The sequence below is a fragment of the Scyliorhinus canicula genome, chromosome 20, assembly GCF_902713615.1.
Source record: "Scyliorhinus canicula chromosome 20, sScyCan1.1, whole genome shotgun sequence".
NCBI classification, from domain to species: Eukaryota; Metazoa; Chordata; class Chondrichthyes; order Carcharhiniformes; family Scyliorhinidae; genus Scyliorhinus; species Scyliorhinus canicula.
In genome coordinates, this window is record NC_052165.1 from 39,285,795 (window position 1) to 39,303,800 (window position 18,006).

General features: G+C 46.2%; 1 protein-coding gene across 3 annotated transcripts in view; it reads right to left on the reverse strand.

Annotated features, from left to right (window-relative positions):
* prmt8b (protein arginine methyltransferase 8b) overlaps window positions 1-18,006 on the reverse strand; it is a 60,410-nt gene that overhangs the window by 27,180 nt on the left and 15,224 nt on the right. The gene's annotated exons all lie outside the window — the stretch shown is intronic.

The following is an 18,006-nucleotide window of genomic DNA, read 5'->3' on the forward strand; positions in this document are numbered from 1 at the left end:
AAAATAAAACGTCAAGTATTTCAGTCATTTGATCAGAGCTGAGCATCACATAATATTTGGACAGGTAACCAGGTAGCTTCTTAAAGGGGGAGAAGATTAGTGAAAGAATTCCAGAGCTTAAGGCCAATGATAGTCAGGGGTACATGAGGCCAGATTTGGAGAGGTGCAGAGATCTCTGAGCATCCTTGGGCTGAAGGAGCTTACAGAGATGGAGGGCAGGAGATGGGGAGGGAGAGCAAGGCCTTGCGGGGATTTGAAATCGAGAAGAATTTTAAAATTGAAGCATTGCACGATTAGAAGCCAATGAAGATTGATGAGCAGTCTTCTCCCGAAGACTCACCAGTGTCCAGCCTATGTGGTTTCCGCGCATGTAAAGAGGGATGGAAACACTGGACATTACAAAAGGCTCTGAGCCAAATGCAATCCCAGCCATAGAAATAGGGACCTGTGCACCAGAACGTGTCACTTCCTAACTAAATAGGAACAGGAGTAGACCATTCGGCCCTTCAAGCCTGCTCCACCATTCAATAGGATCGTGGCTGATCCAACATTCCTCACGTCCACTTTTGGGCCCTTTCCCCGCAATCCTTGATTCCCTTACTGATCAAGAATGTATCTATCTCAGCCTTATTATACACATGGATTCTGCCGCACAAACTGTGACAAGGAGTTCTAAAGATTTACAACCGTCTAAGAGAAGAAATTCCTCCTCATCTCAGTCTTAAATTGGCACCCCTTTATTCTGCAACTATGCTCTCTGGTCCTAAACTCTGCAATAAGGGGAAACATTCTCTCAACATTTACTCTGTCAAGCCCTTTAAGAATCCTGTATGTTTGAGTGAGATCACCTCTCATTCCAATGAATAGAGTCCCAACCTGTTTAACCTTCGCTCAAAAAACAATCCCACCATTCTGGGGATCATCCCAGTGAACCTTCTCTAGACTGCCTCCAGTGTCTTTCCTTAAATAAGGGGACCAAAACTGCTCATAGTCCTCCAGATGTGGTGTCACCAATACCCTGTACAGATGCAGCAAGACTTCCCTACTCCTATACCCAACCCCCTTGATATAGGACCATAAGCCTTCCTGATTACTTTCTGCACCTATGTGCTAGCTTTCTGTGTTTCATGTACAAGTACTCCCAAGTCCCTTTCTTTGCAGCTTTTTCCCAGTATTTCTCCATTTAAATAATACTCTTCTTTTGTTCTCTCTTCCAAAATGAACAACTTCACATTTTCCCACATTATACTCCATTTGCCAACTTTCTACCCACTTGCTTAACCTATCAATATCTCTTTGCAAACTGTTTGTATTCCACTCGTAACTTGCCTTTCCACCTATATCTGTGTCAGCTGAAAAGTTGGTTGTAGTACATGCCTTCCTCCAAGATATTGCCTTTTGACGTAACATTTTGTGAGTTACTGTGTAAAACACCTTCTGGAAGTCCAAATACAACATACCTCCTGGTTTCCCTCTATCCAATCTGGTTGAGACTTACTTGAAAAAATTAAATATATCAGTCAGACACAATTTCCCTTTCATGAAGCCATGCTGACTCTACCGCCAGGCAGCACGGTAGCACAGTGGTTAGCACAGTTGCTCCACAGCTCTAGCGTCCCAGGGTCAATTCCCGGCTTGGGTCACTGTCTGTGCGGAGTCTGTTCGTTCTCCCCATATCTATGTTGGTTTCCTCCGGGTGCTCAAGTTTCCTCCCACAGCCCAAAGATGTGCAGGTTAGGTGGATTGGCCTTGCTAAATTGCCCTTAGCGTCCAAAAGGTTGAGTAGTGTTACTGAGTTACAGGGTTACGGGGATAGGGCAGAGGAATGGGCTTGAGTGGGGTGCTCTTTCCAAGGGCCAGTACAGACTCGATGGGCTGAATGGCCTCCTTCTGCACTGTAAATATTCCATGATACTTGATTAGATTATGCTTTTCCAAATGTACTGCTATTACTTCCTTAATTGATTAAGCAGCATTTCCTTAATTGATTAAGCAATCATCCTAAAATGATTGCAGCATTTTTCAAACAATAGATGTCAGTCTTATCGGCCTATAGCTACCCGCTTTACTCCTCCCTTCCTTTTTGAATAGGACTGTCACTTTGCCAGTTTTCCAATCCTCCGGTACTTCTCCAGAATCAAAGGATTTTTAAAAAATTACAATCAAATGCATCCACTATCTCTGTAGCTACTTCATTTAGGATTCTAGGATGCAAGCAATCAGAGCCAGGGGACTTATCTGCCTTTAGCTACATTAGTTTGTCTGATGTTCCTTCTCTACTAATGGTGATGGTATTTAATTGCTCCTCTGTATTCTTTAGTATTGATGGGGAGTAAGAAGTATCTTCTGTTGTAAAGACTGGTGCAAAATATTTGTTTTAACGCCCCTACCATTTCCTTGTTCCCCATAACTATATCCCCAAATTCATTTTCTAAGGGGCCTATGTTCACTTTGACCTCTCCCTTCCTTTTTATATAATTACAGAAGCTTATTACCAGTTTTTATATTTCTCGCTAGTTTGCCAGAATAGTTTATTTTCTCCCTCTTGATTATCTTTTTAGTCCTCCTTTGCTGCGTTCTGAATTTATCCCAATCTTCGGGGCTATCACTAACTTTTGCCTCCTTATATGCTTTTTCCTTCAACTTAATAGTCTCCTTTGGGGCTGATACAGCTGAAGGTGGTATACAGAGCACACCTCACAAGGGTGAGGATGAGTCGATTCTTTGAAGGAGTAGAAGATGTGTGTGAATGTTGCGCGGGGGGGGGGGGGGGGGGGGGGGGGGGGGGGGGGTTGCTAATCACGTTCATATGTTTTGGTCCTGTCCAAAGCTAGAGGATTACTGGAGGAAGGTTTTTAGGGTCATTTCTAAAGTGGTGCACGTGAAACTGGACCCGGGCCCCCGGGAGGCCATATTCTGGGTGTCGGACCAGCCAGGGTTGGAAATGGGTGCGGAGGCAGATGTTGTAGCCTTTGCCTCGTTGATCGCCTGAAGGTGGATCCTGATGGGTTGGAGAGCAACCTCTCCACCCTGTGCCCTGGCGTGGCGGGGGGACCTGTTGGAATTCTTGACTCTTGAGAAGGTTAAGTTTGAACTGAGGGGAAGGATGGAGGGGTTCTACAATTCATGGGCATTATTCATTATGCACTTTCAAGAACTGGATAACATTGAACATTAGTTGAGGGGGTGGGTGGGAGGGTTGGGGGGGTGGGTGGGAGGGTTGGGGGGACGGGGATGGTGTGCGTTAATGGTGACTATGGGTGATTCCTTTTTGTCATTTGTTTATGTGAACATGTGGCCGAATGTTTGGGGTTTGGTGGGAGGATGGGATTGTTGTTATTGATATGGGGATTGACATATTTGTTACTGATTATTGTCTATTGTTGGTGAGTGTAAATTTGGGAGAAAATGTGAAAAAGGAGAATAAAAAATATTTTAAAAAAGATCAAACTTAATACTTTCCTTAACTTTCTTGATTAGCCATGGTTTATCCCTCTCTTTCCTCCTCACGGAGATATATTTTTGCTGAGGGTCTGAATTATCGTCTTATTGTGTCTGTCATTGCTTGTTTACTGTCTTTTCTGCTAATCAATCTGCCCAGTCCACTTTAACTAACTCTTTCCTTATTTCATTGTCATTCCTTTTATTTAAGTAAACCACAATTGTTTCCAACCCACGTTTCTCACTCTCAAACTAAATATTAAATTCTATCACGTTATGATCACTACTTCCGAAGGGATCTTTTAGTCTGACGTCATTCATTAAACTTGCCTCATTACCCATTACCAGATCCAAGATAGCCTGTTCCCTTGTTAGCTCCATGCGCCAGGGACCCGGGTTCGATCCCCAGCTTGGGTCATTGTTGTGTGGAGTCTGCATGCTACCCCCGTGTCTGTGAGGGTTTCCTCCAGGTGCCCCTATTTCCTCCCACAAGTCCCGAAAGACATCCTTGTTAGGTGAATTGGACATTCCGAATTCTCCCTCAGTGTACCTGAACAGGCACCAGAGTGTGGCGACTAGGAGATTTTCACAGTAACTTCATTGCAGTGTTAATGTAAGCCTACTTGTGACACTAAGAAATTATTATTATTGTAAGACATGTTGCTCTAGGAAACTATCCGTAATGCACTCTATGAATTTGTTGCCATAGCTACCCGTACCAACTTGATTAACCCAATCAATATGAACATTGAAGTCACCCATAATTATTGCTCTATTCTTTTTACGTGCTCCTATTATTTTCTACCATGTGGCTACTGTTTGGTTGTCCATACACTACTCCTACCAATGTCTCTTCCCCCTGCTGTTTTTTTACCTCCACTCAAATAGACTCTACATTATCCGAGTCTAGATCGTCTCTCACAACTGTCCTCATTTAATCTCTAATTAAGAGTGCCAACACATTTTCCTTCCCTCCTGTCCTTCTGATAGGTCAAATATCCCTGAATGATAAGTTTGTAGTTTTGATCTCCTTGTAACCATATTTCTGTAATGGCTATGAGATCATATCCATATACCTCGATTTGCAGCATCACTTTGAATACATTATTCTGAATCCTTCATGCATTAAGATACAAAGCCTTTAGACTTGCTTTTTTGCCATTTTTAATCATCCTAATTTTTCTTTGTACTGTGGCCCTATTTGCCTCTCACCCTTGATTATCCTGTTTACTGTCTTTGCATTTTACTATTCTTTCCTTTATTACTGTCTTTCTTTCCCTTTCCCTTGTCACCCTGCTTAGGTTTCCATCCCCCTGCAATTCTAGTTTAAACCCTCCCCAGCCACACTAGCAAACATCAGTCCAAGTCCTGCCCTGTGTAACCTGTCTAATTTGTACCGGTCCCACCTCCCCCAGAACTGTTCCAGGAACCTGAAACCTCCCCCTTGCGCCATCTTTCCAGCCATGTATTTAACTGATATGTCCTGTTATTTCTACTCTGACTAACATGTGCCACTGGTACTAATCCTGCAATCACTACCTTTGAGGTCCTACTTTTCAACTTACTTTGGCTTTTAAGACTTCATCCCTTTTTTTTTAACCTATGTCATTGGTGCGATGTGTACCACAATCACTGACTGTTCATCCTCTTCCTCCAGAATGTCCTGTAGCAATTCTGAGACATCCTTGAGCTGAGTACCAGGGAGGCAACATAACTTTGCTGGAGTCTTGTTTTCTGCAACAGACATGCCTATCTATTGCCCTTACAATCAAATCCCCTTTAACTATTGCATTCCCACAGATTTTACTCCTCCCTGTGCAGCAGGTAGAGCTGTGATGTAACAAAATTGGCTGTTGCTGCTTTTCCCTGAGAGACCATTCCCCTCAGCAGTATGCCAAATCGGTATATCTGTTTTGCAGGGCAAAATCCAAAGGAGATCCTGCACAGCCAGCCTAGTCCTCTTGCTCTGCCTGGTGGTCACTCAATCCTTTCCTGTCTGTGGAGTCTGAGCCTGCAATGTGACTACCTTTCAATAAATGCTACCGACAATGCTCTCCAGCTCGTGGATGCTCCACCGTGTCTCCAACCTCCCCTCCATCTCTGAAACCCGGGCTTCCAGGAGCTGTAACTGGAGACAGCTCCTGCTCATATGCTGGCCCTGGGCACTGGAAATGTTCCCAGTTTCCCACATGGAGCACGAGGAGCACACCGTGGTTTGGAGCTCTCCTGCCATGACATACCCCTTTAAATTAAACCTTTGGAAGATGCTCAATATCAATTTATATTCAATCCTCGGGTCCCTCTTCCCTGGTCCTTGCTACTGTAGGATATAGCCCTTTCAAACTGTAAACCACAAAGTAACTTACAGACTATAAATGATAAAAGTAATAAATACTTACCCAACCTTACCCACTCCTTACAGATCAGCTCTCTCCCCTGCAGCCTCCCCTGCTGCAGCAGGGTAAGACCACTCTCTGAAGGTTAGAAAGCAAAGGACAAAATATGTTTCTCCTCAACTCCTCTCTTAGCCTGCTACATCTTTCCTTGAAATTTCCCCCTGGTTAGTGACCCTCCTACTAATGGAAATGTGTCTTCCTAGCCACTCTATCTATGTCCCTCATATTCCTGTACATCTCTACCATGTCTCCTCTCAAACTTCACCACTCCAAGGAAAACAGCCCCAGCCTTTCCAATCTTTCCTCACAGCTCAGACCCTCCATCCCAGGCAGTATCCTGATAAATCTCCTCTGCACTCTGTCCAGGGCAATCACATGCTTCCTATAATGTGAACAGAACTGCATGCAGTACTCCAGTTGTGGCCTGTTCAGCCTGTAATGGTGTGTATGCTGCCATATCAGACCACCTTTATATGTCCCTTAATCTTCACTGGTAATTGCCCAGGTAGCACCTTGTTCAAGGCTAAAGTCCCTATGCTCCACATCCACTGCATTTCTCCATTTACATATCTGTACCTTCTCAATGAGAGCTCCTGTGAGCTGGGGTAAATATTCTGGGGATCACATTTTTCTAGGCACTCAGTGGTACGTCCAGTATTAACTAAGGTCAAAGGGAAACAACTTTTCCAATGCTATCAATCAGCAAGCAATGTTCAAGTTTAAGCTTCTCTCTGGTTTGATGCACCTTCTATTTTCTGTTCTGTGTTTACCCAAGTGCATTAGCAGTTTAAACTCTGGAAAGATAGTGCAGCGACACTGGCCCTAAATTATACTCACTTCATTCAGCATATCCTCAGCAAGCCAATTGAATGAAAGGTCAAAACCCTTTTTGCTGCATTAAACAGGCAGAAATGATTTCTGACCCAATGTCGTACAGATATATTGTGGAAGCTTAGGTCCTTTCCCCGGAGGACTAATGGAATGGCTTCACATCCATTCATCACCTAAAACACAGCAATCATCTGTAAAAGGGCAGGTGAGCAATGCACCAGCTATTCCACCGAGTAATGTCGTAGAGCGGTCCGAGTATTGGACTAGCAACCTAGACCTCATAAATTCTGCTAATTAGTGACCTGAAATCTGCGAGAAGCTAACTTCTTCATAGAAGTGAACTATCCACCTCCATAAGTCTGCCTTATGCCTGACTCCAAGTCTCGCTACACAGATGGCTCCTAACTTATTTTCTCATCACTGGCTAGGTCAGCATTTATTGTCCAACCCGAAATGTCCTTGAGAAAGTGGTGAGAGCTGCCTTCTTAAACTGTTGCAGTCCATATGGCGTAGGTACACCCACAATGCTGTTAGAGAGGGAGTTCCATGGTTTTGACCCAGCGACAGTGAAGAAACGGCAATATATTTCCAAGTCAGGATGATGTGACTTGCAGGGGAATTTGCAGCTGCTGTCTTTCCTTCAATGTGGTAGAGGTCACAGGTTTGGAAGGTGCTATCAAAGGAGCCTTACGAAGTTGTTGCGTGCATCTTGTGAAATGAAAATGAAAATTGCTTATTGTCACGAGTAGGCTTCAATGAAGTTACTGTGAAAAGCCCCTAGTCGCCACATTCCGGCGCCTGTCCGGGAAGGCTGGTACGGGAATCTTGTAGGAACTGTGCACCGATTCTAGAGAGAGAGTGAATGTTTAAGCTGGTGGATGGCTGCTGACCAAGCAGGCTGCTTTGTCCTGGATGGTGTTGAGTTTACTGAGTGTTGTTGGAGCTACACTCATCCAGGCAACTGCAGAGTGTTCCATTACACTTCTGACTTGTGCCTTGGGGATAGGCTTTGGGAAGTCAGGAGGTGAGTTATTCGCTACAGGATTCCGAGCCTCTGACCTGCTCTTTGTAGCCACAATATTTATATGGCTGTTCTAATTAAGTTTCTGATGGTGACCCCAAAGAGTGCTGGTGATGAGGGATTCAGCAAATGTCAAGGGGCAATGGTTAGATTCTCTCTTGCTGTGGATGATCATTGACTGGAACTTGTGTAGCAGGAATGTTACTAGCCGTAATTAGCCCAAGCCTAAATATTGTCCAGGTTATGGTGCACACAGAGACAGACGGCTTCATTATCTGAGGATGGTGCTGAATATTGTGAAATCATTAGGCTAACTTACCCACTTTGGACCTTATGCTGGAAGGAAGGTCATTGATGAAGCAGCTAAAGATGGGCCGAGGATTCTACCCTGGGGAACTCCTGCAGTGATGTCCTGGAACTGAGATGATTGACCTCCAGCAACCACAACCATCTTCCTTTGTGCCAGGTATGACTTCAACTATTGGGACACCTTTCCCCCCTCGATTCCCACTGAGTTCAATTTTGCGAGTGCCCCTTGATGCCACACTGGGTCAAATGCTGCCTCAATGCCAAGGGCACTCACACAAACCTCCCCTCTTGACCAGCTCCTTTGCTCAGGTTTGGACCAAGGCTGTAATCAGCTGAGTAGCCCTGACGGAACCTACACTCAGCATCGGTGAGCCAGTTATTGTTGAGTAAGTGATGCTTGCTAGCACTGTGAGAGCAACAAGAGTTGAGCAATAAGTTTAGCAAGGGCCATGTTGGCCACATTCCAAGAAGAAATGAATAAAGTCTAGTGCAACCTGATCACTACACTAATCTCATTCCATTCCACCTCGATCTCCCCATTATCCTCAAATTGATGCAGGCTAGTAAAGTGCAATGCAGCTAAGAAGTGCTCCAAGCTGCCAGGCAGCATTGAAATAATATTTCTACAAAGAAGAAATTCTGGAAGATTCTTTGCACAAAAAGGGCTGTTAGGCACAGCCTACCACAGATGGCTCTTTAAACAAATTTGACCACCGTGTTTAAAATGAAAATATCCGCCGGCTCGTCCCAAAAATCATCATTACGCGATGCCAAACATCAACACAAACAATCTACATTTATATAGCACCTTTAACATAATGAAACCTTTGAAGGCACTTCAAAAAGGAGCCTTATGAAAAGGAAGTAGGACATTGACCTACCTCAGGAGATGTCAGATCAGCTGATTAAAGAGTTTATAAAGAACATCTTAAAGGAGGAGACCAAGATTGAGAGATTTTGAAAAGGTGTTTCAGAGCTTGGGACCATGACAACTGAAGGCACGGCTGCCAATGGTTGAGAAATTAAAATTGGGCATGCACAAAGAGGTCAGAATATGAGGAGCACAGAGATTGTGAATGCCGGTGGGGTGCTGAACCTCCACTCCCCCCAGGGTCTACTTCCCCGATATGCAGCTAGGCCGGTGTTTTTATACAACTGAGGCTCTGCTTGTAAAGGGGAAACCCCACCCCCTTAAAAGGGAAGGCCTTCCTGTCTTAAAGGGAAAGTTCATATTCCGGGGAGGTCGTGGGAAATCGTATAGTCCTGATTCCAGGACCTCCACTGGGGTTATAACATCGGGGTTGGAAGAGATTCCAGACATGTGGAAGGGCGAGGTCAAGGTGGGATTTTAAAACAAAGAGAGAATTTTGAAATCAAGCTATTGATTGACCGGGAGCCAATAGAGGTCAGTGAACGTAGGGGTGAGAGGTGCGAGTTAAGACACTGGAGGTGCCACTAGCTCCGGGGAAATACACGGGGAGCCCAGTGGTGCAATCGACGGACAGGATGTGGAATAGTTCAGGAGGTATTTTAAGTTGGAAAAGATGTTGGTGCTGACTTCACTGAGAGGGAACCACAGGTTCAAGCCAAGGGAGATGGGTGGGAAATGGAGGGAGGTTGGGCTGGAGCGGGTTAGGGACTTGTACATGGAAGGGACGTTCGATGAGCTGCGGGAGAGGTTTGGGCTTCAGTGAGTTTAGGTATATGCAGGTGAAGGATTTTGCATGAAAAGAGTGGAGGGCATTTCTCCCAGTGGTCAGAGTACACACTGTTGGAGCAACTGCTGCTTCCTGATGACTTGGGGGAGGGCAGGATTGGAGATTTATACAGGTGGTTGGGGGAACAGGTCGGGGAAAGTGGTGTGGATTAAGAGTAAATGGGAGGGCAGCACTGTGGCGCAGTGGGTTTGCACTGCGGCCTCATGGCGCCGAGGTCCCAGGTTCGATCCCGGCTCTGGGTCACTGTCTGTGTGGAGTTTGCACATTCTCTCCGTGTTGCGTAGGTTTCGCCCCCACAACCCAAAAATGTACAAGCTAGGTGGATTGGCCACACTAAATTGCCCGTTAATTGGAAAAAATTAATTGGGTACTCTAAATTTATAAAATAAGAGTAAATGGGAGGATGGATTGGGCAGTGAAATAGGTTGAGGGCTGTGGTGTGTGGCGGTGCAGCGGGTGAATTCAACCTCCTCTTGCGCGAGGATGAGCTTTATTCAGTTCAAGGTGCTGCATACGTGGGCAGCACGGGAGCATTGTGGTTAGCACAATTGCGTCACAGCTCCAGGGTCCCTGGTTCGATTCTCGGCTTGGGTCACTGTCTGTGCGGAGTCTGCACGTTCTCCCCGTATCTGCGTAGGTTTCCTCCAGATGCTCTGGTTTCCTCCCACAGTCCAAAGATGTGCAGGTTAGGTGGATTGGCCATGATAAATTGTCCTTAGTGTCCAAAATTGCCCTTAGTGTTGGGTGGGGTTGCTGGGTTATGGGGATAGGGTGGAGTTATGGACCTTAGGTAGGGTGCTCTTTCCAAGAGTCGGTGCAGACTCGATGGGCCAAATGGCCTCCTTCTGCACCGTAAATTCTATAATTCATAAGGTGCACATGACTCGGGCGAGGATGAGTGGGTTCTTCCAGGGGGTGACCGATGGGTGTGAGAAATGTGGGCGGAGGCCGGTGAATCATGTGCCTATGTTCTGGGGCTGCAGGAAGTTGGAAACCCAATCGTGGAGCTTTTTGGGGTCTTGGAGGAGCTGCTGGAGGAGAAGGGGGCCGATGTTGTGGCCTTCGCCTCTCTAATTGCCCGGTGAAGGATCCTGTTAAACTGCAGGTCGGATACTCCACTGGGCTGGCAGCCTGGCTGGGGGTCTTGTACGACTTTCTCTGGGTGGAGAAGATTAAGTTCGAGTTGACCAGGTCAGAAGAGGGCTTCGAGAAGCAGTGGGGGCTGTTCAAGATGCTATTTAAGGAGTTGTTCATTGCGGTGGGTGGAGGGGATAAAAGGGGAAAGATGGTCCAAACTGTGGACAGTGACTTTATAGACTGTATTTTGTATTCTGCTGCTGATACATGTGTTTGGAATAAAATACCTTTAAAAAAGACACTGGAAATGGGGGGGGGGGGATTCTCTGCTCCCTGCAACTAAGATCAGGAATCCCAATCGGGCGGAGAATCCCATGTCGAGGCAAATTTGGGAATGCGCTTGGCAGCAAACTGGTCCCAAGTCTTCGGTTCCACCCAGCCGGCCATAGTGGCTTTCCCCGACTCAGCAGGACAATGCAAATATTTAATTAGAGTTATTTTGCATGTCATTGGTGGGCAGGACGCACCATTCACAAGCTTGCTAGGATGCCCCAGGTTCAAAGGAGATGAAGGTGAAGATTATACCTTTAAAGTGGTGGAAACCTTTGAAGTGGTTTTCACACAGTCAATTTCATTGTCTTTTGAGCATAGTAAGAAGTCTTACAACACACCAGGTTACTGTGCTCACCACAGTCCAACGCCAGCCTCTCCACATCATTGTCTTTTGAAGTATTGAAGTCATTGTGTGTGGGTAGGAGGCTGAATGCTTTGAACTGGATTGTTTTCATTGAAATTCACACTCCGCTGCCTGCTAAAAGCAGCATGATTGACAGCTCAAAGCGATGAATCAGATTGTTTATTTTTATAGCTCTGGAGGGATTCATTAAGTCAGGGTAGTTTCTCGAACCGCAATTTTTTTAAGGAGTCTGCCTCTTTCTTCTTGAGTACTTCCTAGAATGTGATGGTACAGCCCTCACAACTGATCTTTCCTAGAGTACAGATGACAAACTCATGAAAAAATCCCAGCGAAGTCCAATGACCTGAGCCCCTCCAGCCCAGCACAACAACCCCCCCATCCCCACTCTCAGCACAACACCCCTCTCCCCTCCCCTTGGCACCCTTGTGGCTATTGTTGGGAGGTTACTTACCACCTTGCCACCCCTTGGACTGCAAGGCACTAGGTTGGCACTGCCCATGGCGGGGCCTGAAGGGAGGAACATGGAGGCGGGTTGAAGGGAGGGGTTCTGAGGGGGTGGGACTTGCCAGCGATCAGGGTGCGAGGGGGTATCCTGCCTGTGATCCGGGCTACAGCAGCTAAGAGAGATCGGAGCACCCTTTAAAAACGGCGCTCCGATCTCAGATGTGCGGGACCTGTCAGACAAATTAGGTGTCGCCCCACTCAGTTGCAGGGTGGACGCTGGCGTGCCATGGAATGAAAAGCCAATTTCCCCAAAAAAATGTTTCTAAGTGCCATGGAATGGCACATAGCGGTTGCTGTGAGCACTTTGTCTGGAAAATAGTGAATCCCCCTCTGGCAGTTTTGAATAACCTCGGTTTTATGGAGGGTAGAATGTGTGAGACCAGATTGGCACTGCCCGGGCCGGAAGGAGGAATGTGGAGGGGGTCACTGAAGGTTGGCGGAGGGTGGGGGGGGGGGGGGGGGGGGAGGGGGGGGGGGGGGGAGAGGTTCTGAGGGGGTAGGTTGGTGTAGTTGAATCTCGAGATAACAAGGGCATGAATGTGGGTTTTGAGCAGTATGATCTCAGACCAGGACAAACTCAGGCAATGTTACTGAGGTGGAAATAAGTGGTCTCAATGATGGCAATAATGTAAGGTTGGAAACTCATTTTTGGATCAAATATGGCACCAAGGTTGGGAACAGATTGACATGTACTCAGGATGTTGCCAGGGAGAGGGATGGAGTCAGTTGCTAGGGAACAGATTTTGGAGTGGGGACTGAAAACAGTGGCTTCAGTCTTCCCAGTAATTAACTGGAGGAAATATCTGTTCATCCAGTACTAATGTTGGATAACTAGTCTGATAAATCAGCAACAATGGAGGAGTCAACAACACCAACTTGGATTTCTATAGCGCCTTTAATGTAATAAAACATCCCACTAATTTGAAGTATATCAAGTAACCAAGTAAATTAAATCAAATAAACTGAGGGACAAATTAAAGGGGAAGCTCCTTAAAGGGATACCGCCTTAAACAAAGATAAATCACAAATTAATCTTAAAACACCAGACTAAAATGTGATTAAGCGGGTTGATGAGGTACCCACCTCCCCCGCAGTGTCCACCTTGACAGTACCGGTTGACATTGCATGCGCCCTCTCCAAGGACACCCGGCCGTGAATGCAGCCGTGGTAGAGCGGCAGACACTCGTGCTGGATGACCCCCTCGATTGCCTGCTGCCTGGACCTGTTGATGGCGCATTTGGCCATGTCCAAGAACAAGTTCACGAGGAGATCCTCCTCCACCCTGTTACGTTACGGTGCTTGGCCAGATGGAATTAGTGCACTAGAGAACGTCTAGTTTGTTACTACTTGAATGTTTATTGTTAAACAGTAACTTGGGTCAGATAACAATAAGAAAACTATCAAAATCTACTAACTATTATAAATTATCTGAGAGCTACTGCAAATGTGACTATCCACTACAATGACTATCACCAGATTCCTCAAGGTAACAGTGTCACATGGTTGTTCTTCATTCCCATGCTGCTGGTTGGAGGTTAATATTTACATGATTGCTTATGCATATCATCACACACCCCATCCCCCTCTGCACGGCTACCTGTAGGTCAGGTGCATGAGGCTGAAATGCAAACAAAATTGCAGCACAAAATTTTTTGATTAATTAATAGGGAGTGCAGTCTGCAAAACATACATATGCATGGCCCACAGACTCCACAAGGCTGCAAAAAGGACAAGCATCTTGGGAGTCCATGAACCGATTCATCCTTAGGTTGAATGGGACTGCTGCGTGCAGCACCCACCACCCCAGGTCCCGATGGTAAGGGAGACCACTCCTCCATAGAGGGATCTCCATTGGGGATCTCCGCAGGATGGCAACAAGGCAAATCCGGGTGACGGGCAAGGGCGTGGGAATGAAGGGTGTGCAGCAGCAGCCCATACAGGAAATCGCTCCGTGCAGTGCGAAAGGGTGCAGAGGGCAGAGGTGTCTCGAGCTGTGGGGTCCGGCTTCTGAAGGAAGGTTGGTGGGCTTCGGGACAATGTGAAATTCCGGCCAAACAGGGTGGTCTCAGATGGGAGTTCAGCGCACACCTGGGCATCCCAAGTCACTTCATAGGAGCAATTATCAAACAGAATTTGATACTGAGTCACACAAGGAGATCTTACGAGTTGGTCAAAGAGGTAGGTTTTAAGGAGCGTGTTAAATGAGAGAGTGGTGGAGTGTTTAGTGAGGTGGGAAATTCCAGAGCTTAGGGTCCAGGTGATTGAAGACACTGCCGCCAATGGCCAAGGGAAAGAAATGGTGGAGGGAGAATTGGAGGACAGCAGATATCCTGAAGGGTTGAAAGGCTGGAAAACGGCACGAAACGTGTGGAGGCCATGATGAGATTTGAACACAAAGAGCTGCATTTTGTCATAGGCTTTGGGATCCCAACAACAGGAATTAATAGAGGTCCTGAGCCCAAACTTGCTGGCAGTGAGACCTGGGTCACATGCTTCCAGGAGGTGACCTCCTAATTGGTTAATCCTAATTGCCAGCTTGCCATCCAATTAAAGTGATAAGGGGACTCCCAATGCTGCTGGCCCAATCTGAGATATGGCAGCTCTGGGGATTTTGCAGCCGCACTGGGAGAGCCATCAGGGAGCTGGCAGTGTTCACATGTGGCAGGGAGGCCTCTCCATCAGCGGCAAAATATCAGTGAGGTGGCAAAATTAAATTAGGGCCTTAGCACTGGCCACCTCTGAGGAGCGGTCAGACGATCCATTTCCCTAGCCACCCCAGAGAATGGTCTCTGGAAAGGGGAATGCACAGGGGAAACCATTCCAATACAGCTCCCCTTTATTTTCCCAGATTTCATCAGGAAAAATTCAGTCTGAGGATACTGGTTGTCACCAGAACTAAAACCAGTGCGATCAAATGCTGAGGGACAGTGAGATAAACATTTGAGCGAAGTGTTTGAGGATAGAAAAGAAGAGGACATTGTGAAAAGGAGATTAGCACAATGCTGTAAAGTGGCTTCCTACTGAGTTTAAATTTCTATCATTCTGTGAAATTGCTCTGAATATTTGAATTCTTGGGCGAGACGGTGGTAATGTTACTGGGCAAGTAAACCAGAGGCCCAAGCTAATGCTCTTGGGACACAGGTTCAAATCCCCCGAACAGCAACTGGTGGAATTTATATTCAATTAATAAAATCTGGAATTTAAGCTGGTTTCAGTAATGGTGTCATCGATTGTTGTAAAAACCCAACTCGTTCGCTAATGTCCTTTAGGGAAGGAAATCTGCCATCCTCACCTGGCCTGGCCTACATGTGACTCCAGACCCACAGCAATGTGGTTGACTCTTAATTGCCCTCTGATATGGCCAAGCAAGTTCAAAGGCAATTAAGAATGGGCAACAGGTACTGGCCTTTCCAGCGACACCCACATCCCATGAGAGAATTAGTAAAAATATGTAAAACTAATCATGCGCACATGTTTTGGGGTTGTGAAAAGTTAGGAGGATTCTGGGCAGGAGTGTTCGCGGCATTAGCCAGGATAGTGGAGAAGGAGGTGGATCCGGACCCTTTGGTGGCGAAATTTGGGGTTTCAGAGAAGCTGGAGCTAATGGAGAGGAGGAAGGCCGATGTCATGACCTTCGCCTCTCTGATTGCATGGTGACAAATTTTGCTGTTGCGATGGTTGGCATCGCCACCATGGGTAGCAGCATGGTTGGGTCACCTGTATGACATCCTGCGGTTAGAGTCGATAAAGTCATACTCTTTATTATTTAACCTTCTATTTCTGGATGTTTGTTGGTAGCTCAAAACCCAATAAAATATATGTTCTGAATTGAAGCTGCATATAGGAGCAGTGCAACAGTCACAAGGTTGGTCTGATGATCCGATTATTCTGCATCCAATAAACCTGATAGTTTGTGGACTGCTACCAAAAGCTGCCACACCCTGCAAGAGGGTCCCAGGTTCAATTCCACGCTGGGTCACTGTCTGTGCGGAGTCTGCACGTTCTCCCTGTGTCTGCATGGGTTTCCTCCAGGTGCTCCGGTTTCTCCCACAGTCCAAAGATGTGCAGGTTAGGTGGATTGGCCATGCTAAATTGCCCTTAATGTCCAAAAAGTGTTAAGTGGGGGTTACTGGGTTATGGGGGTAGGATAGATACGTGGGCTTCAGTAGGGTGCTCTTTGTAAGGGCCGATGCAGACTCGATGGGCCGAATGGCCACCTTCTGCACTGTAAATTCTATGATTCTATGTTTGACTCCAGAGCCCTTTGAAATGGCCTCTCAACCACTCAGTTCCACAAAGACCCCTTCTCAGGGTAACTAAGGATGAGTAACAAATAAAGCCTTGGCCCAGCACTGAGAATATAGCGGGGAAGAGTTAAATGCACCATCGCCTTGTTGGTTTATGTCAATATTATCACAATCTATATTTAATATGTATGACTAAGTATAGAAGTCCTGATTCTAAGTTGGGACAGGAATTGTGGATGTACAATTCACTACTACTGGGAGAGCTTCTCACCCCATCCCACCCTGGAAATGTGCATTAGCAATTGACTGGGTCAGAGAAAAATCGGAAAATCGATGGTCGGGGAAGGACCAAGCCCAAAGCAAAGAAAGCTCATGATGGTAACCTAGTGGGGCTAAATGTGATTAATGTATTTCTGAAAGTTTCATCACATGACTTGTCCCCAGGCTCCAGCCATTAGTCGGCCAACACAAACACCCTTGTGACCTGCTGGCTTCCGACACCAATTGAAAAGCAAAAAGACTCATAACCCAATTGGATGGTTACTGACTGTTAGCCAAACGGCCTCCAGCCCCCATTTTCAATATTTTTATATCTGATAAAGGAAAACGTTCAAAGGAAATGACAAAAAATACTCAACATTATTTAATGTCCTGATGACTTTTCTCCAATGTCCTGGAGGTTAATCATCACTTGCTGGAAACTCCAGGCCAATCCCAGAGGGTTGACAACCCTCAGCCAAAGGCTGTGGGACCTCTCGTTTATTTTTAAGAAGAATGGCCTTCTGTGATCAGTATTCTATCTCTGGCAGTTTTGGGATAGTGTGAGATTTTGTCAGGTTCATGGGGAAAACGGGGGAGGGAGAGGTTGTGCTAAGGCCAGACGTGAGGCTGGTTGTGGAAGATTCCCCTGGAATGTATCTATTGTAAATTAATTTTCTCTCCTGTAATTTAATCATGACGAGAACATTCTGCAAAGATGAACTTCAATTCTGCTACAAACTGTGTAATTATTAGCAATTAAGCACTTTACATAATCAGATTGCATTAGAGTAAAACACTCGAGAACAACCCGATCGGAACAAATTAATTACATAAGTCCCACAGCAGATTGGTTCCAGGTGTAAATACTGGATGATGATACTTGGGTTTAGTAGAGGTGTTCAAAATCATGAGTGGTCTGGGCAGTGTAGATAGGGAGAAACTCTTCCCATTGGTGGAAGGATTGAGAACCGGGGGTGAGGGGGACACAGATTTATGGTAATTGACGAAAGAAGCAGTAATGACATGAGGAAAATATTTTTCACGCAGCGAATGGTCAGGGTCTGAAACCGATTTAGCTCAGTTAGCTGACAGCTGGTTCGTGATGCAGGTCAGGACCAACAGCACGGGTTCAATTCCCATATTCGCTGAGGTTATTCTTGAAGGTCTGCCTTCTCAACCTTGTCCCTCGGCAGAGGTGTGGTGGTCCTCAGGTTAAATCGGCATCAGTCAGCTCCCCCCCACCCCCCACCCCCATAAGGAAAAAGTGGACTACGACGGCTTTACTTTTGACTTTAGGTCAGAATGTGGAATGTACTTCCTGAAAGTGTAGTGGAGGCAGGTCCAATCGAGACATTCAAGGGGGAACTGGAATCTGCTGGGCTATGGGGCAATGGCAGGTAAATTCCTCCTTGGGAGAACCAACACTCTCCACATGCCTGGATGAGTGCAGCTTCAGCAACAATTAAGAAGCTCAACACCATCCAGGAAAAAGCAGCCCACCCCA